Source organism: Callorhinus ursinus, unplaced genomic scaffold (genome assembly GCF_003265705.2).
Source record: "Callorhinus ursinus isolate GAN/ISIS: 27379988/994484 unplaced genomic scaffold, GSC_fseal_2.0 scaffold19, whole genome shotgun sequence".
Classification (NCBI taxonomy): domain Eukaryota; kingdom Metazoa; phylum Chordata; class Mammalia; order Carnivora; family Otariidae; genus Callorhinus; species Callorhinus ursinus.
Window position 1 is genome coordinate 34,715,526 of NW_027397081.1, and position 21,602 is coordinate 34,737,127.

The window sequence follows — 21,602 nt, forward strand, 5'->3', positions numbered from 1 at the left end:
ACAGTTGTGTTTTCATTTTCATTGGTTTCCATGAATTTTTTTAATTCTTCTTTAATTTCTTGGTTGACCCATTCATTCTTTAGTAGGATGCTCTTTAGCCTCCATGTATTTGAGTTCTTTCCGACTTTCCTCTTGTGGTTGAGTTCTAGTTTCAAAGCATTGTGGTCTGAAAATATGCAGGGAATGATCCCAATCTTTTGGTACCGATTGAGACCTGATTTGTGACCTAGGATGTGATCAATTCTGGAGAATGTTCCATGGGCACTAGAGAAGAATGTGTATTCCATTGCTTTGGGATGGAATGTTCTGAATATGTCTGTGAAGTCCATTTGGTCCAGTGTGTCATTTAAAGTCTTTATTTCCTTGTTGATCTTTTGCTTAGATGATCTGTCCATTTCAGTCAGGGGGGTGTTAAAGTCCCCCACTATTATTGTATTGTTGTCAATGTGTTTCTTTGCTTTTGTTATTAATTGCCTTATATAATTGGCTGCTCCCATGTTCGGGGCATAGATATTTACAATTGTTAGATCTTCTTGTTGGATAGACCCTTTAAGTAGGATATAGTGTCCTTCCTCATCTCTTATTACAGTCTTTGTTTTAAAATCTAGTTTGTCTGATATAAGGATTGCCACCCCAGCTTTCTTTTGGTGTCCATTAGCATGGTAAATGGTTTTCCACCCCCTCACTTTCAATCTGGGGGTGTCTTTGGGTCTAAAATGAGTCTCTTGCAGACAGCATATTGATGGGTCTTGTTTTTTAATCCAATCTGATAGCCTGTGTCTTTTGATTGGGGCATTGAGCCCATTTACATTCAGGGTAACTATTGAAAGGTATGAATTTAGTGCCATTGTATTACCTGTAAGGTGACTGTTAACTGTCTGTTGTCTGTGTTCGTTTCTGCTCTTTGCTGCTTTTAGGTTCTCTCTTTGCTTAGAGGACCCCTCTCAATATTTCTTGGAGGGCTGGTTTCGTGTTTGCAAATTCCTTTAGTTTTTGTTTGTTCTCGAAGCTTTTTATCTCTCCTTCTATTTTCAGTGATAGCCTAGCTGGATATAGTATTCTTGGCTGCATATTTTTCTCGTTTAGTGCTCTGAAGATATCTTGCCAGTCCTTTCTGGCCTGCCACGTCTCTGTGGATAGGTCTGTTGCCAATCTAATGTTTCTACCATTGTAGGTTACATATCTCTTCTCCCGAGCTGCTTTCAGGATTTTCTCTTTGTCTCTGAGACTCGTAAGTTTTACTATTAGATGTCGGGGTGTTGACCTATTTTTATTGATTTTGAGAGGGGTTCTCTGTGCCTCCTGGATTTTAATGCCTGTTTCCTTCCTCACATTAGGGAAGTTTTCTGCTATAATTTGCTCCAATATACCTTCTGCCCCCCTCTCTCTCTCTTCTTCTTCTTCTGGGATCCCAATTATTCTAATGTTGTTTCGTCTTATCGTATCACTTATCTCTCGAATTCTGCCCTCGTGATCCTGTAGTTGTTTCTCTCTCTTTTTCTCAGCCTCTTTATTTTCCATCATTTGGTCTTCTATATCGCTGATTCTCTCTTCTGCCTCATTTATCCTAGCTGTTAGTGCCCCCATTTTGGATTGCACCTCATCAATAGCCTTTTTGATTTCGATTTGGTTAGATTTTAGTTCTTTTATTTCTCCAGAAAGGGTTTCTCTAATAACTATTCTAATGTTGTTTCGTCTTATCGTATCACTTATCTCTCGAATTCTGCCCTCGTGATCCTGTAGTTGTTTCTCTCTCTTTTTCTCAGCCTCTTTATTTTCCATCATTTGGTCTTCTATATCGCTGATTCTCTCTTCTGCCTCATTTATCCTAGCAGTTAGTGCCCCCATTTTGGATTGCACCTCATCAATAGCCTTTTTGATTTCGATTTGGTTAGATTTTAGTTCTTTTATTTCTCCAGAAAGGGTTTCTCTAATAACTTCCACGCTTTTTTCAAGCCCAGCTAGTATCTTTAAAGTCATGATTCTGAACTCTAGGTCCGACATCATACTAATGTCTGTATTGAGTAGGTCCCTGGCTGATGGTAGTACCTCTTGTTCTTTTTGCTGAGGTGATTTCTTTCGTCTTGTCATTTTGTCCAGAGGAGAATAGATGAATGAGAGAACGAAATGCTAACAGGTTTACAACGTCCCCAGCAAATATACTGTATACAAATCAGAAAAGACCTGAAACCAGGGGAAAAGAAAGGGAAAGAAAGAAAAAAGAAAGAGAAAAAAGAAAAAAAAAAGATAAAAACAAAAACAAAACAATACAAAAATAGCAGAATATGATCAAATATGATCAGGCTAGTGCATAGATCAGTGCCACACACTAGATTTTGGGCGTATTTTGGTCTGTTAGAAAAAAGTGCCTCCTAAAATTTTAAAGGAAGAAAGACATATATGTACAAAATAAGGGTTGATACAATGAAGGGATGGAAGATGACTGTAAAGATGAAAATTATAAAAGGTTTTATAAAAGGACTTGGTAAGATAAGTTGTTTGAAAAAAGAAAGAAGATTTAAGAAAAGAAAAAAAAAAAAGGAAAAAGGGAGAGAATGTGATCAGGCAGGAGACTAGAACAAAGCCATACACTAGTGATTTAGGGTATATTTTGATCTGTTAGAAGAAACTGTACCTCAAAATTTTAAAGAGAGAACAACTTATATATATATGCCAAAAATAAGGGTTACTACTATGAAGGGATAAAATATGACTCTAAAAATGAAAAATGAAAAATGTTTTTTTTTTTTAAAAGGGATTGATAAGATGTTGGTTAAAAAAAAGGGAAAAAGAAAAATAAAAAAAACAGTCAACAAAAATTAACTTTGATGAAATAATGAATCATGGTTAAAAAAAAAAAAAAAAAGCCATGAATCTATGTGCAGTATTCCCCTAGCGCTGGAGTTCTCCCGTTCTCCTTGATCGATCAACTTGGTCTTGGCTTGCTGGCTGTTTGTGCTGATCTTCTGGGGGAGGGGCCTGTTGCTGTGGTTTCCAAATGTCTTTGCCGGAGGCGGAATTGCCCCGCCCTTGTCGGTCCGGGCTAAGGAAGCTGCTCCGGTTTGCTCTCAGGAGCTTTTGTTCCCTGCAAGCTCTCCGTACAGCCTTGGAGGACCAGGGCAGAAATGGTGGCCTCCCAATCTCTACCCGGAGGAGCCGAGAACTCGGGGCCCCGCTCCTCAGTGTGCCCCCAGAGAAAAGCAGTCACTTCCGTGTCCCCGGTCTCTGGCCGCGCCCCGCGCTCACCCGGCCTGTGACCGAGCGTTGCTATCTCTGGTACCCGACCCTGCGCAGAGTCTCCAAACCCAGCAGATCCCTGCGGTGCGTTCCCGCACCGCTCCTCCCCGGGAAGGAAGGGGAGTCTTCCTGGCTCTGCCGCCTGTTGGGTCCCTGCTGGAGGAGCAGTGGCCCGACTGGGCCGCGGGTCACAGTCTATGGCCACCCCGAGCTGAGAGCCCGCGACTCTGCTCCGTCTCTGCAGCCGGCTTCCCCGCTCCGATACCTGGGAGCTCTGGCGCACTCAGGCACCCCCGGTCTCTCTGTGACCCCGAGGGTCCTGAGACCACACTGTCCCGGGAGGATTCCACCCCCCGCTTAGCCACTGCAGCGACGTCCCTCCGCCGAGCCAACTTCTAAAAGGTCCGATTTTGTGCTCCGCGGCTCTAGCACTTGCCAGAAGCGGCCGGCGGAGGCCCCTCCCCCGCCGTCTATCCTCCCGAATCTCGCCTCGGATTCACTTCTCCGCACGTCCTACCTTCCAGAAAGTGGTCACTTTTCTGTTCAGAGAGTTGTTGCTACTCTCTTCTTCGGTCTCCTGTTGAGTTCGTAGGTGTTCAGAATGGTTTGATCCCTATTCAGCTGAATTCCTGATACCAGACGAAATCTAGGTCTCCTACTCCTCCGCCATCTTGCTCCGCCCCCCCCAAAGTATTGTAGTTTTAAAAGTTTTTTTTAATAACCTCTACTTTTCTCTGAAGAGATTTATCTAAAAAGAATAAGATAGAGAGAAATATTTGAATTAGTTTAAATGATCTAAGGCCAGCTTTTGTCAAATTGTATTTTCATCATCTCTTAATAGGTATTAATTGGAAATATATTCAATGATGAAAGGTTGAAAAATTATGCATTAAATATAATTTATGTGAATGCTAATGAGCATTATGAATCTGTATAAGAAAGATATTGCTTTGGTGTTTTCCAAATTTATATGGCCACAGGTATTTGTATGAAAAGCATTTTATAGAACATATTTTGGGAATATGCAATTTATTGCTAATCACTGTTATGTATTTGACATTGTAATATAATTAGACTTTGAAAACGCAATTTATAAAGCAAAAGTGATGGGCTCCAGGTATTAGTTATCAAATAGATATGAATTATTTATTCTTGAATTAGAAAAGAGTTCAGAAGTTACTTCTTTGTATATTCTTTTTCTTTCACTTTCTTTTAAAGTTCTGTATTTCCATTCATTTCCTTATCTAAAATGAATCTTCTCAAGTGAATAACAGATATTATTAGGTGTAAGAAAGTAATGCAATCTATTCTTAACAATGAAAGGCACTTCAGTTTATTAAATTAATGAACATTAATTTCAGCATTTCCAATTAACCTTCTCTATCTCCAAAGTCCCCTAGCGTTCTCTGTTGTCACTATACATTAATCTTTTCCAGCTATGACTTGAATCACACTTTTGGTAATATGCCATTCTCAGTGACAGTGATTAGTTGGAAGGAGTATCTCATTAACAGGTCGAATTCCGAAGTACCAACAGATATAACAATCATCTGGCAGATCATCTGGCCAAAGAATTATATCCTTGCATCCATGGGAAAAATATTTGGGCTCATTAATACTAAGACCTCCCGCTTCCTTTTTCTATTCATTACCTACCAAACTATTTTTGCATAGATGGGAACTACTTTCTCCACTACTGCCTGAATCATATATCCATGAAATTAAAATAAGTACAGAGTAGCATCATATTAGAGGCTAAAACTTAATCTGAGATAAGATTTTCTTTGAAAATAAGTTATAAAATTCATTTGTCTCATGAATATCAAACCAGATTAAAAATGTTAAATATAAAAAATAATTATAAAACATTGTGCACAGATGTAAAAACTTCTTTAATTGAGAAAAACTTATGAAACACATCATTTTTATTTCCATGACGTAATGCTGTGTATTGACACCTAATTATCTTTTTAAAGAAAAGACTACAACAGTAGTAAAACTACAAGTTTCAGTAAAAATGTGGTTCATAAAGTATGATCACTGTAGTTCTTACTTCCTAAAAATATTCTTTAGAAATCACAATTACTGTTTACATTTAAATCAAGTCATATTAAATTGAAGAACAAACAATATTATTTTTGTTTAATGTGTCTTCATTTCAAAACCTTAGCAAAGATAATATTTGGGTATCATCTACCTAAGGGGAATCCTAGTGATTAACCAACTGCTTTTTTTTTTTTAAATAGATACATGAAACTCTTTTGCATCTATTAAATCTATGTGGCTGGCTAGAATGGAAAATAGGGACTATGTAGCCTTCTACAGAGTAGCCTTTTAATTTAGATGTCCAAGGTGTTCCCAGTTTTTATACAGCTGTGAAAAGTTCAGCTGGCTTTCTAAAAATATTTTAGGACCTGTCACCGCAGCTGTTAAGTCAGAAAAAAATTATTGCTACAAACTTTCTCATATAAAGTGAATATGGCAATTTTGCCTTTTTTCTCTTTGAAAAGGTGGTTTAGTCTCTCTCTTAATACCTAAAAAATTCTTAGGGACAGAATAAGCAACCTTAATTTTACTATTGAGTAAGTATGCTCAGTATTACAAAAGATATATTTTTTTTTATCAAAGGGACTATTTTAAGGATCAAGAAAAGGATATAATCTTCTAAATAAAATTATCAGTATTTATTTGTTCTCAGATTCACAAGGCAGATATATTAGAGATGTTAAAAGATATATATGGCAATGGAGTGTATATACAAATGTTAAAATCTCTAATGTATGCTGTTTTCATCATTATTATTAAATACACTTATTTGAATAGGATAATATAGTCCTTTCTCTGTTCTCCATCAAAGCAAAAGCCTGGGCCAGCTAATCAAAAATATAAACTATCCCTGAAATTTGGGTAAGCTGCCTCCAAATATTCAAATAACCCATTTATGAAATAGGTATGGGCATCATTCTATCTATAGCTAATAAAAACAGCAGAACATGAGATGTGGTTGGAATATAAAATATTTTACTTTCAAATTGGGTAACAATAAATAAGTTACTTAACTTCTCTGAAGCTTAGTTTCCTTATCTGTAAAACGCAGTTCTGGTGTGACTGATGAGGGCCCATGTTTCCTTTAAAGTATTTAGCATGGTGCTTAGAGAGAATAGAAAGCACTGTTTGAAAGCATTAATTTTGGAATTAGATTGCCTAGCTTGATTCCAGCTCTGCCAGTCATTAGCTATGTGATTTAGGGTAAGTTACTCACTATGCATCATGTTCCTAATCTGTATAATAGTGATAGTATTTGTACACATCACATAAGGTGACTGCAAAAACTGAATGCTAATATATGTAAAGCATTTAGAATTGAGGTTAGCACATGGCTAATATGAAAATTGTATGTGCTATTTTTATTACCACTAATTGTTGTATTCTGACACATTTGAGAAGTAGTTGTCACTTTTGACAATCCCTATATGTACTACCGAGAATCAAATCACATAATAGCAATAATTAAATTTCTGGTGTATTTATTTTCCAAAATAAAGTTTCATTTTGTGTTGGAAATAAGAGAGAGAGGAGAGTGAGACAGAGAGAGAGAGATTGAAGTTAATAGAAGGTTTTTTTCCTAGTGCACAACTCTACAATTTGGTTAGTCTGAGATGAGAAAAATGAAGGAACAAAAATATTTTGTCCAAGCTTTCTCAAACTTATTATTCATTGTTAAATTAAGAACTGACTATTCTTTCATTGTGAAATAGAACTTTAGTCGATTTTTATTTTAGATGGAAATAAATAAGGAAAAGAGACTTCTGATTAAAATGATTAATTACCTAAGTGTATTTGGTTATTGGGGCTTCACATCTTACTATGTTCATAAGGAATTTGTTGAAGCTAGAAAGCTTCTAGTTTTAATATATCAGAGATAAAATAGAATTGATTGTTTTATGCTCAGAAATCATGCCTCAACAACAAAGAGAAATAGAACCAGAAAAGCAATTGCCATTTTCCACAGAAATAAGAGGCTCTATAACTCCAAATAGGGACAGGAAAGGCTGCTACATGCAGTGAAAGTCAGAGGGGAGAAAAGATATTTAAAAAAGATGGTAGTAGTGCTGACCTCAGATGAAAATAGTTCTTCAGAAAAGGTCCTGCTCCTTTATAACAAGAATGTATATACAGTGTGACAATGGATGCTCCTCTTAAATTTGTTTTGAAAACAGGGTTGAGCAAAGAATCATGAAGACATATAATCTTGATAGCTAATAATGAGTAGGTCAGTTGCTGCTAAAGAAAGGCATTCTGAATCAGTATATCCTCTATATAACTACTAAATATTTAAAAGGATAGTCATTGCATGATTGTTTATAATAGGAAAAAGTTAGAAACACCAAAATATTGTTCAAAAAATTTGATTAATAATTTAATACATCAAAGAAGTAGAATACACACAGTCATGCAATATGTTATGAAAGCATGTTGAAAAGGAAAGATTCCGTATTATGAGATTGAAGTTTTTAATCTTTATAGAGCAAAAAAATCAAAATAACTTAGATTCTCACAAAATTCATTGTGAACCAGAGATAATTACTTCTGGAATGAACAACATGGTCAAGTAAGAATCAGCCTCACTCAAAATCACTTATTAACTAAAAAAAAGAAAAAAATTAAAAAGAAACAAATATATGGGGAAAAATAAAGACAAAACAAAAAGTAAGTTCTATAAATGTCACGTAGCTGACGAAAAATGTAACAAGATTTACATGTGAACTAAAAAAAATAGTGAGATAATGTGTATTAAATATTTTTTCAACTTAAGAAATTAATCAAAACTTAGTAGCTTCAAACAACAACATTTATATCTCACAGTATTTGTGGGTCAGAACCCTTTAGCTGGCTAGTTCTGTTCAGGGTCTCTCATGAGGTTGTCATTAATACCTCTGCTAGTAGTGCAGTCGTCTGAAGGCTTGACAGAAGCTGAAGGACCCATTCATGTGGAGGATGTCAGGGTATCTCTTTGCCATGTGATCCTCTCCACAGAGCTATTAATATCATGGCAGCTTGCTTCCCCAAGAATGAGTGATGAAACAGAGAGAGAAGAAAACAAAAGTCACAGTGCCTTGTTATGACCTCATCTTGAAGTTGCATACTGTCACTTCCACTTATTAAAAGCAAATCACTAAGTTCAGCCTACAATCAAAAGTAATTAGAGTCCACCTCTTTTTTTTTTTTTAAGTAAGCTGTACTCCCAAGGTAGGGCTTGCACTCACCACCCTGAGATCAAGAGTCACATTCTCCAATGACTAAGCCAGCCAGTCACCCAAGAGTCCACCTCTTAAAGGGAGGAGAATCAAAACCATTGAGACCATATTTACAAAACCTCTTTGTGAGCTCAAAGTATAGATATAACAGCCCAGAAAAGATATGATCAAACAAGGGTGCCTGGGTGGCTCAGTTGGTTAAGCGACTGCCTCCGGCTCAGGTCATAATCCTGGAGTCCTGGGATCGAGTCCCGGGTCCGCCTCCCTGCTCGGGAGTCTGCTTCTCCATCTGACCCACCCCCCTCTCATGTGCTCTCTCTCATTCTCTCTCTCTCTCAAATAAATAAACTCTTTAAAAAAAAGATATGCTCAAATGAAGTATGAGCTGGTAGAGCTAAAAACATTGGAGAAAAACACTTTATAAGAGAAATAAAAGCTTAAGAAGACAGCACAGAGCAGATTAGGCACTGATAAAAAAAATATATAGTAAGAGCCCATGGGGAACTTAAAGAACTGATCAGAACAAATGAAAATAATTAGATACTTTATAAGATCAAAAAGGATGATTACGGTTTTTCCATGAACATGTTTAAGATCATTGTCACTCTCACTCTTTGCAAACAGTAGGCTTTCTTTTTCTGCAACCACAACTCAAGCATGGACTTGTTACTTACTATGGTCAAAGAAATGTGAACCAAAGTAATACTTCTGGATACTCAGGTATGGTATGCCATGTCAACTTTTTCCCTGCCATGGTGACTGACATCTCTATCAGATAGTAGACTCTTAAAAGTCTATGATAGGGCGCCTGGGTGGCTCAGTTGGTTAAGCGACTGCCTTCGGCTCAGGTCATGATCCTGGAGTCCTGGAATCGAGTCCCGCATCAGGCTCCCTGCTCAGCAGGGAGTCTGCTTCTCCCTCTGACCCTCCCCTCTCTCATGCTCTCTCTCTCTCATTCTCTCTCTCAAATAAATAAATAAATAAATAAATCTTTTTAAAAAAAGTCTATGATAGTAGAAATGCAGTGAGTAAATTAAACTTGATTTTTAAGCTCTTGAAATTTTTGAGCTTCTTTATTACTACAACATAGACAAGTATATCCTAAATGATACAATTATAGCTATGGAAGAAGGAAAATATATCTACATTTATGTCCCTGGTGTTCTGAAAAAACAGAGCATACTGAATATATATATATATATATGAATATGAATATATATACATATGAATATGTATGAATAACTAATATATAATATAAATGAATAACTAATAATATAAAAATGAATATAATGAATATAATGAATATATATTCATTTCATATATAAATGAATAACTAATAAATAATTAATATATATAATATAATAATATAAATATAATTATATATACTATGTTTTACTTTCAAATTGGGTAACAATAAGTAAGTTACTTAACTTCTCTGAAGCTTAGTTTCAAATATAAATATAAATGAATATAAATGAATAACAAATAATATAAATATAAATATAAATGAATAACTAATAATATAATATGAATATAAATATAAATGAATATAAATGAATAATAAAATAAAATAGAGAATCATAATATAAATGAATAACTAATAAATAATAAAATAAACAGAAAGCAACATGTGTGATAGCAAAAAAATTAAAAAATCAAAGAGAATTTGGTAAATATAGAATGGTCATCCTGAATCCTAGCAAACATAAGAGTAGCACAGCTAATATAAAGAATAATAAATGTCCTAATCTTTAAATATTAAACAAACAAGATTCTTGACATATGTAACAAAATTTCACATCCTATATAAAAAGAGGCTTGCTGAGTTTCAGTTTTTAGGAAAATTTAGTTTATGTTGTTTTTTATTTGTTTTGTTTTCTCTAAAGAGAAATGCAAAGATGGATATCTTATGAGGAGGAAGGTAAAAATATTTTATTCACCCAGGGAGAAATATTTGGATACTATTAGGAATAAGCTATTAGAGAAAGTTTAATTAGAAAAAAAGAGAAAACCTGCAGGAGTAGTGACCTCTTGTAGGCAAAAGGTTTGGAACCTAGAGCACAAGTAAAAGGGTTAATTTAGGTGGGAAAAGAGAGTTAGTAACAATAGGGTACAGCATATGACTGTATATGCTGGCAAGTGCGTAGCCTGGTGAATGGAGTGGTGGGGGGTAGATTATTGCTGGTGAAAGACATAGCTATACCATCCAGTACTATGTTAAGTCAAAGCTTTGGGTTCCCTGAGTCTGGTGGTTCTTGTAATTGGGACCCTTGTTGGGACCATAGAATTTATGTCCTTTGGCTGTTACCAGAGATGTTGGTTTTATTTAAAAAATGTGTGGCCTCTAATCAGGGTGGCTTTTATACTTAGCCTTGTGATATAATTCCCTAATATCTGAGTTCTTATCTAGCATGTGAGTGTGTGGATGGGAACAAGAAAATAGAGCCTGGTCTGCTATGTTGACTAAAATGGGGACTCTCATTTAAAGATGCGCCAGATGCTGCTTTCTGGCCTACCATGTTTCTGGCTTGTATCCTTGCTACCTGATTGGGCCTCTTGGGGGTCTCTGAAATGTCTAGTTGAGGCAATAATCTCTAAGGGTATGTATTATAAAGTCATGCCCAAAGTAAGATGGACTTCAAACCCATGATTCAAGAAATCATGAGGTAAAGAGCATGGGAAAGGAGATGCTAAAGAGAAATTAATGCCAAAATGAGAAGCAAAACTATTACAGGTTACTGGCAAAAGTCTTCCGCAAATAATGAAAGATAAATCTCCCCTTTCTGAGTGAATAAAGTCTAGAGTAAGGGGGATTATGCTGGAGGAAAACTGCATTTTACTTTCACTGACCATTATATTTTTCTGCTCAGAAATTCAGAATTACAGGCCTGGCTACAGTGAGTTTACTTTAATGTTGTTGATGCATTTATAATAAATGTCATTTGTGATGGTAATGGTGTTACTAGTTGTGGTGGTTAATTTTATGTGTTAACTTGACTAGGGCACAAGTTGTCCAGATATCGGGTTAAACATTATTCTGAATATGTCTGTGACAGTTTCTAAAAGAGGTTATTTGAATCAGTAGACTGAGTAAAGCAGATTGTTCTCCCTGTATGAGCGGGCCTCAACCAATCCTTTGGAGGTCTGAAAAATAAGGAAAAGGCTAAGTAAGCTGGAATTTGCTGTCTTTGTCTAAATGTCTTTGAGCTGGGACATTGGTCTTCACCTACTTTCAGAATCTGACTGAAGCTTACGCCATTGGTAATCTTGGATCTCAGGTCTTTGGTCTTGGATCACAACTAACAGCACCAGCTGTCCTGGCTTTGGTACCTTCCGCCTTGGATTGAGAGCTATATCACTGGGTCTCCTGGATCTCCAGCTTGCCAACTGCAAATCTTGGACTTTTCATCCTCCATAATCATGTGAGCCATTCTCTTTCTTACTATCTGTGTGTGTTTCTCTCTCTATTTTTATATTTATATACAATTTTCTAATATTCTTGCAAGTGTATATAAATATATAATATACAAGTATTTTTGTATTTATATAAAAATATACATATTTATACATAGTTTTCTAACTGCTTTCCTGACTATATCCATACCCTAGTCCAATAGTACAATGCCAAACTGACATTTCTAATAAAACATATGTGGTTACATGATTACCTGCTAATCAACTACTTAATAGCTCTCCATTTTTTTTAGAAAAAAATTGAACTTATCATGACCTATGGTGCATTAAATGATCTGAAATGAATGCCTCAAAATAATAAAATGACATTATAAAACAAAATATTATAATCAATTAATGCTATAATATATTACTAAATTATCTATTAATTATAAATAAAACATAAGAAACATTATTAGACTCTCTAATCAGAAAAGAAAAGAAAAATGAAAATAAAATTGTGAAATGGTGAGATACAGATAATGCAGAAATTAAATAGAACTTCAATATTTAGAGATATTCCATGCAGTAGGTACTTAAAACTTCTAGCGGCTAGCCACAAGGCTAGTAACAAAATTTAAGTTAAATATATAAAATATAAATAAGTGTATTTTTAAATAAATAAAACTTAAAAATCAGCTTTTCAGCCCTAAGTAGTCACTTTTTAATTGCTCAGTAGTCATATGTGACTAGTGGTTACTATTTTGGATACTTGCAAATATAGAATATGTTTAACACATCAAATGTAGTACAGCCATATTATGTATTCTTTTAGAAAAAAAATGTGCCTTTTTTATATACCATCAGTTAATCTAGATCTTTGGTCCAATCTGCAGATATACAGAAAAAACAGAACAAGGATATTCTTCTGAATTAAACTATTACAGAGGCATTATATTTATCTAAGTCCTAACTTTAGTTTTCAAATCAGAATTTTTGAGTCTGCAATACCAAGTTTCTTATTCTAGTATAGGTCTAATTTACTCTATGTATTCACAGTGAAGGAAGCTCAGATTTGTCATCTAGGGGACTGACATGGACATAACTGCCTCCCTTGGAACCCTGCTCAGGCCAAAGCTGAGGCCCAAACATACCCCTTACATTACATTTAGCTCAGGAGTCTTTGTAAAAGCCTTCCCTGAATCCCTAGTGTTGCAGCCATGTATACCTACTTACTCCTGCAGACTAGTACATAAGTATTCTATACCCATTTCTCAGAGTAGATAGGAACCCTATCAGATTGGAACCCAGTACAGATGGTACATTCTCCTTTGATTAGGTGTCTTGCAAGTCACAATCAGGAATGTGTTGGCTCATGTGCCTACATTCATACCCATAAGAGTTTATCAATACATCTGTTGGCTTTGGGCCATAATAAATAATGCATTAGTCTGGGTTCTCCCAGAAATACAACCAATGGGAGATCTATACCTATATATGTATCTTTTTTTCCCCCAATTTCTAAATTACTCTTTTATTTATTTATTGTTATTTTTTAAATTTAAATTCAATTAATTAACATATAATGTATTATTTGTTTCAGGGGCACAGGTCTGTGATTCATCAGTCTTATATAATACCCAGTGCTTATTATAACACATACCCTCCCCAATGTCCATCAACCAGCTACCCCATCCCTCCATCTCCCACCCCTCAGCAACCCTCAGTTTGTTTCCTATGATCAAGAGTCCCTTATGGTTTGCCTCCCTCTCTGGTTTTGTCTTGTTTCATATTTTCCTCTCTTCCCCTATGATCCTCTGCCTTGTTTCTTAAATTCCAAATATGAGTGATATCATATGATAATTGTCTTTCTCTGATTGACTTACTTCGCTTAGCATAATAGCTTCTAGTTCCATCCACGTCATTGCAAATGGCAAGATTTCTTTTTTTTTTTGATGGCTGCATAATATCCCATTGTGTATATATACCACATATTCTTTATCAATTCATCTGTCAGTGGACATCTAGGTTCTTTCCACAGTTTGGTTCTTGTGGACATTGCTGCTTTAAACATTGGGGTCCATGTTCCCCTTTGGATTACTACATTTGTATCTTTGGGGTAAATATCAAGTAGTTCAATTGCTGGATCATAGGGTAGTTCTTTGTTCAACTTTTTGAGGACCCTCAAGGGAAGTGGTTGCACCAGCTTACATTCCCACCAACAGTGTAGGAGGGTTCCCCTTTCTCCACATCCAAACCAACATCAGTTTTTTCTTGAGTTGTTAATTTTAGCCATTCTGACTGGTGAGAGGTGGTATCTCATTGTGGTTTTGATTTGTATTTCCCTGATGCCGAGTGATCTTGAGCATTTTTTTATGTGTCTGTTGGCCATTTGGCTATCTTCTTTGCATAAATGTCTGTTCATGTCTTCTGCCCATTTCTTGATTGGATTATTTGTTCTTTGCGTGTTGAGTTTGATAAATTCTTTATAGATTTTGGATGCTAACCCTTATCTGATATGTCATTTGCAAATATCATCTCCCATTCTGTCGGTTGTCCTTTGGTTTTATCAACTGTTTCCTTTGCTGTGCAAAGGCTTTTTATCTTGATGAAGTCCAAATAGTTCACTTTTTGCTTTTGTTTCCCTTGCCTTTAGAGACATGTCTAGCAAGAAGTTGCTGTGGTCCGAGGTCTAAGAGATGGTTGCTTGTGTTCTCCTCTAAGATTTTGATGGATTCCTGTCTCACATTTAGTTCTTTCATCTATATCAGTCTATTTTTGTGTATGGTATAAGGAAATAGTCCAGTTTCATTCTTCTGCATGTGGCTGTCCAATTTTCCCAACACCATTGGTTGAAGAGACTATCTTTTTTTCCACTGGATATTCTTTCCTGCTTTGTTGAAGATTACTTGACCATAGAGTTGAGGGTCCATTTCTGGGTTCTCTATTCTGTTCCATTGATCTATGAGTCTGTTTTTGTGCCAGTACCATGCTGTCTTGATGATTACAGCTTTGTAATAGAGCTTGAAGTCCAGAATTGTGATGCCACCAGCTTTGGTTTTCCTATTCAGCATTCCTTTGGCTATTCAGGGTTTTTTCTGGTTCCATACATATTTTGGGATTATTTTTGCCAGTTCTGTGAAAAAAGTTGATTGTATTTTGATATGATTGCATTGAAGGTGTAGATTGCTCTAGGTAGCATAAACATTTTAACAATATTTGTTCTTCTAATCCAAGAGCATGGGATATTTTTTCCATTTCTTTGTGTCTTCCTCAATTATTTTCATGAGTATTCTATACTTTTTTGAGCACAGATCGTTGCCTCTTTGGTGAGGCTTATCCCTAGGTATCTTACAGTTTTGCACACAATTATAATTTCTCTTTCTTCTGTCTTGTTGGGGTATAGAAAAGCAACAGATTTCTGTGCATTGATTTTATATCCTGCCACTTTACTGAATTCCTGTATGAGTTCCTGTATGAGTTTTGGGGTGGAGTCTTTTGGGTTTTCCACATAGGCTATCATATCATCTGCAAAGAGTGAGAGTTTGACTTCTTTGCTGATTTGGATGACTTTTTTCTTTTTCTTGTCTGATTGCTGAGGCTAGGACTTCTAGTGCTATGTTGAACAGCAGTGGTGATAGTGGACATCCCTGTCATGTTCCTGACCTTAGGGGAAAAGCTCTCAGTTTCTCCCCATTGAGAATGATATTCACGGTGGGTTTTTCATAGATGGCTTGTTATGATATTGAGGTACATACACTTTATCCCACACTGTGAAAAGTTTTAATCAAGAAAGGATGCTGTACTTTGTCACATGCTTTTTCTGCATCTCTTGAGAAGATAATATGGTTCTTGTCCTTTCTTTTATTTATGCAATATATCATATATATTGATTTGCAGATGTTGAACCAACCTCCCAGCCCAGGAATAAATCCCACTTGGCTGTGGTGAATAATCCTTTGAATGTACTGTTGGATTATATTGGCTAGTATTAGGGTAAAAATTTTGGCGTCCATGTTCATCAAGGATATTGGTCTCTAATTCTCCTTTTTGGTGGTGTCTTTGTCTCGTTTTGGGATCAAGGTAATGCTGACCTCATAGAAAGCATTTACGTATTTTCCTTTCATTTCTATTTTTTTAAACAGCTTCAGAAGAATAGGTATTAATTCTTCTTTAAATGTTTGGTAGAATTCCCCTAGGAAGCCATCTGGCCCTGGGCTCTTGTTTGTTGGGAGATGTTTGATTACTGCTTCAATTTCCTTGCTGGTTATGGGTCTGTTCATGTTTTCTATTTCTTCCTGGTTCAGTTTTGATAGTTTATACGTCTCTAGGAATACGTTCATTTCTTCCAGATTGCCTAACTTGTTGGCATATAGTTGCCAAATTGTTGTTACCTATGATTCCATCTCCTGCATTACTTATTCATGTAAATAACACTACTGTTATCACTAGTCTTTCTAAAAAGCAAAAAGCTGAGTATCAATGTGTCTTTTAGGAGGCTTATTACTTTAACTGACACAAAAATCCACTTCATTGTCTTTTAGATAGTAAGAAGTTTTGTGTCTTTTATTGAAAAGTCCAGAGGTAAAGCTAGTTCAAGTAGGCCTTGGTCCATCATTTCAAATTTCCATCAGGAATGAGGATACTCATTTCTGCTCTGCCTTCTCCAGTCACTATAAATGTATATCTCTACATTCATTCACCAGCTCTTTCTTTTTGGTTGCAAAATACATACATTTTCAGAGTGTGTGTGTGTGCTTCTTATGTGTGTAATTGCTTTGTGTGATTTGTGTGTGTGTATTTGTGTGTGTGCATATATGTGTACATGTATGTATGACAGGTGGACCTACATATGTACATACATAGGTGATGTTCTGGAATATATGTAAATAGGCCACATTTTGAAGTACACACAAATTTTGGAGTTTTTAAGAGGATTCCACAGAGGCAGTAACTCATATTAGGGGAATGATATCCAAGTCAAGGGCTGGAGGAAGCCTCGAATGATTTGTGTGTAGCAGCAGCAATCATCTCTTGTACACACAGCAAGGTGTATGAACCCCTGCGAAGCATATTTACAACAGGTGGGATTTTTACAACACATGTCCTTAAATGCCCCAACATTGAAGTCAGTATTTCCCAAACCTCAGTGATCCTCATTTTCCTCATCTGTAAATTGGGAGTGATAAACATTCACCTTAGAAGATTGTAATAAGTGAGACCAAATGTGACAATGTCTGTAAAATGTTTAGCAGTTTCTGGTTCACAAAGTACTAATAAATATCAACATAGTGTCTCAACTACTGAGTGGTCTCTAGCCTTGGACTGCTTGGGTTCCTATCTTATTTCTGACATTTGCTAGTGCTGTGATTCTGACTAAAATAAGTAACTTCTCTATACCTCAGCTACTTCCCACAAAAATACAGCTAGTAAGAACCCTTATTTCACCTTTAGACTTTATGCTTTCAACAATCAAGTCTAAAAGATGAATGAGAGTCCCTCATTGTAATAACTAAGAAAAAGACAAGGAAACTTGCTTTGCTAAAATCCATAGAAAATGTAATTTTTCATTGGCTAGAAGTAGATTCCAGCCCCATTTTATTAATAAATAATTTTTTTGTTAAGATCATGAAATAAGCTTATTAGATTAAACCTTTAGTGACCACTTCTGGGGAGGGGGGTGGCATAAATACCAACTAAATCACATCCCTGAGGCTAGACTAGTGACTCAACATAACAGTTATCCAAAGAAAATCCTGGATATTATTGTTTTAAGAGAAGTTTGAAAGATGTTGAGTGTCAAAAACATTATTACCCGGATCAGTATATTTTATAAATCTTTAATAGAAGAAATTTTTACTGAAAGCAATATAGATGATATTCTTTTAACTATTGCCAAAAGCATAGTAATAATCTATTTAAAAAGATTTATCTCTAGGTTTTCATACACACTAAAGAATTCTTTAATTCTGTTAATGAGGACCTACCATTAAAAACAACAAAAACATCAAAAATAATAAAATGACATGAACGTGTCTTTAATAATTCTTTAGGAAATTAAGTTTTGTACTTCTCATAAGTGAAATGTGATAAATCAGCACTACAATGAATAGCTGCACTTTTTGTTCTTGTTATAATAAGCACTTGAATACATTTCAAGGGTTTATGTGAAATCTTATGTCAATGAGGCATTAGCTAAATGTTTCTGAACTTTGTGTAGCATCTGAGAAAAAATGAATTTAAAGCAAGGTGTTGGGTTAAGAAGCCAATACAAAGTTAAATTAAAATATTAAGTGACCCACAAAGCTTATACCCAGAAGCAAAATTCTACTACATCATTTCTTCAAATTCTAATATATTTATTTCTGAAACAATGAATTCTGACTTTATGGTTAATTTGGAAACCAAGGTTTGGTTTTATTTTCCTTTAATCACAAGAGACAATAAAGCAATATAGTGAAATAATAGGAGAAATAAGAGAAGAGTGAAAAATTTAGCTATCCTTATTGAGGACATTATTTTCATGGAAACAGAGCCAGAACAATAAACTTGAGTCCTTTTCTTCTGAAGATCACTGTTAATCTCAACAAAAAGAGAACCTTTAGAAATTGGCTGGCTCGCATAATTCAAAAAAAGTCTACATCTAAAATAAAATAATAAATATAACAAGTTCTTAGACATTATTTTGCACATTTATATAATTATAATTCTTCATAATAGTCACTGTGAGTCTATGTAATCTACTAATTTCATTATTAAAAATGGTAAAATTTTACTTTGTTTTTGTCTCTCTTTCTTTTGAATGCTCTCAATTATCATTCTATCTTTTGAAAACATTCATCCACTTATAATTCCACACATTAATTCATCAAATCTTTTAGCTTAGGCTTTATGCCAAGGCTATATGATACAGTTTTTATTTCTTCAAATTTAAGTAGTCATCTTTTTAAAATACTGGTATAAGTTAAAAAGAGCTATTGTAAATGAATAATACTTATTTTCCCTGAATAAACACTATAGTGGTCTGTGTGCAACAATGTAAGTTAAAAAGAGAATAGACTTTTCTTTTAGGACACACAGGCTTCTCTAGGCAATGGAAATGAGATGGAGGAGAAAAAGACTATAGGACAAATTAGATAACTGGAACAATCTGACCAAAGATTAATCATACTGGAACCAAAATTGTAAGGGTAAAAATAAGAGGAGTTGGACCTTGAAATACCTTTTTACAGAAACAACACAAATGCCAATTTGCTCAACACTTACAAATGATCAAAAGGAACAAAACAGAATACTTTGTCTTAAGTAGAAGAATAAATGTTGGTTTCAATAAAAATATGGAAAATCCACCCATGATAATATAACAATGTAAGCATGTGTAACATCTATTAAACTGGTGATTAGTTATGGTAATACCCAGAATGGCACATTCATGATGTGTTCCTGAGTTGTTTCAGTGGTGGGTATTTTATTCAATGTTAGAATATTTTTTTTAACTAGAAAGTTCTACCCTAACTGTCATTTTTAGTATACAACAATAAATGTGAGAAAATCATATGATTGTCCTATAATGGCTAAAACATGTAATACATCTTGATAGTTCATTATAGTTTGTGGAGTTTTGTAGTATGTTCTTTCCCAGGGGAATTGAAAAAGTTAAATTCATGAGTAGAAAATTCTTCTATGGTAGAGGACAGTCTTTTGGAAAGCTTTGAAAACCTCAGGTGAAAATTTTGTGGGGGAATGTTTTGGGTCTATTTTATGGAATTTCTACCTTACTTATTTCTGTTTTCTATAGTTTTAAGGAATATATGAGTTTTGTTTGCAGATCATATTACTATTATCATGTGCACAACTTTGTTAAGCACAGTTATCTCTTTACCATTTTTCTTTGAGATCCTTTCTTTAACATTATTCCAATCAAATCTTAAATTCTGTACATCTCGAGAAATATTTTTTGAAATCATCATGACTACTAATGATTTTGCAATAGCTACTTTTTTTTTAATAGGACATAATCTCTCCAATAACCTTTCATGAATAGAAATAGTGTGTGTGTGTGTGTGGATGTGGCTCTGTGTATGTATAGTATGGCAATAATACAAATTTAATAATAATTATATGTATTAGATTACATTATTTTACAGTTACATCCATGAGTGGGTAGTATTATTGTATTCATTCTATAGTTAAGGAAACAAAAGCTGTTCTGGGATCATAGTATCTCTAATTTTAGAACTTACCCTCTTAGATGCTGTGATATATAATATACAAAAATGTGTGTGTGTGTGTATCCTATTTAATAGAGGCAGAAAAAGTCATGGGATATGCAAAAATTTAGAAAAATCTTATCATAGTATTTATAATATTTGTGAACCTCCTGAAAAGGGAAAAAAATATGAAAACAATGCCAAATTCTGGTATCTCAAACTGTAATAAACTAAAGAAAACAACTGCTACACTACTAGTGAAAAAATTAAACTATGAATGTATTGAAGTTTAAAAGTTTAAAAGCTTTTTAAAAGTAGAATAGAGTTTGTAATCTCAGGAAATACACTGAAGGTTGCTGGAGTGGTGGGGGGTGGGAGGGATGCGGTGGCTGGGTGATAGACATTGGGGAGGGTATGTGCTATGGTGAGTGCTGTGAATTGTGTAAGACTGATGAATCACAGACCTATATCTCTGAAACAAGTAATACATTATATGCAAAAAAAAAAAAGATAGTAGGAAGGGAAAAATGAAGGGGCAGAATTGGAGGGGGAGACGATCCATGAGAGACTATGGACTCTGACAAACAAACTAAGGGTTCTAGAGGGGAGGGGTTGAGGGGATGGGTTAGCCTGGTGATGGGTATTACAAAGGGCACGTACTGAATGGAGCACTGGGTGTTGTACACAAACAATGAATCATGGAACACTACACCAAAACAAATGATGTAATATATGGTGATTAACATAACAATAAAAAATTTAAAAAAAAGACATTACCTAAAAAAATAAAAAAATAAAAATAAATAAAATTAAAAAAAAGAATAGTGTTTGTAGAACCAGAAGGCACCAAATTCTTCTATGGTATCTGTGTCCTTATAAGAGTGATTATTAAAGAAAATCAGTTGTATCTGAAAGAATGAGCTCAGTTGTCTATAGTTCCATACCACATACCAACCAAATGTCTGTACCCTGTATGCAATAACTATCCTCTGAAATGGAAATAAAAATATGTCATTTTCTTAGTGGTAAATACCTCTTAACTCACAGATAGTTAAGTTTATATGTAGAAACTACTAAAAGCAAATGTATTTTGTGTTATTTTTAAGAATTATAGATATAACATTGATTTTCAAATTGTTTTAATGTGTAAATGAATTTATTAGATTATCTGACAGATGGACCTTTTATTCTGTAAACTTTTGCTTTATATATTTCTAAACTGTACTATTAGATGCATAAGAGTTTAGGTTTTTATATGTTATTGAATTGACTTTTACTCACCATGAAATATTATTTATAATATTTTTGTATTTAAAGCCCCCACTTTTTTTTAATAATACAGTCAAACCAACTATCTTTAGGTTTGTGCTTAAGTGATAATTTTCTTTTCACCATTGTATTTCAACTTCTGTGTTTCCTCATACTTAACATGGCTTTTGTAAGTAGCTTATTACTGCACTTTTGATATGTATCTTATAGTCAATCCTTTTTCTCATTCCTTTTT

At 34.7% G+C, this 21,602-nt stretch overlaps 1 long non-coding RNA gene across 1 annotated transcript in view; it reads right to left on the minus strand.

Moving 5' to 3' along the window:
* Nucleotides 1-8,305, minus strand: part of LOC141374600 (uncharacterized) — a 57,629-nt gene extending 49,324 nt beyond the window's left edge. Inside the window, exon 1 of the long non-coding RNA XR_012381616.1 lies at nucleotides 8,173-8,305. This is a non-coding gene — a long non-coding RNA (uncharacterized lncRNA). The remainder of the gene's footprint in view (nucleotides 1-8,172) is intronic.
* Between the last annotated feature and the right edge of the window lie 13,297 nt (nucleotides 8,306-21,602).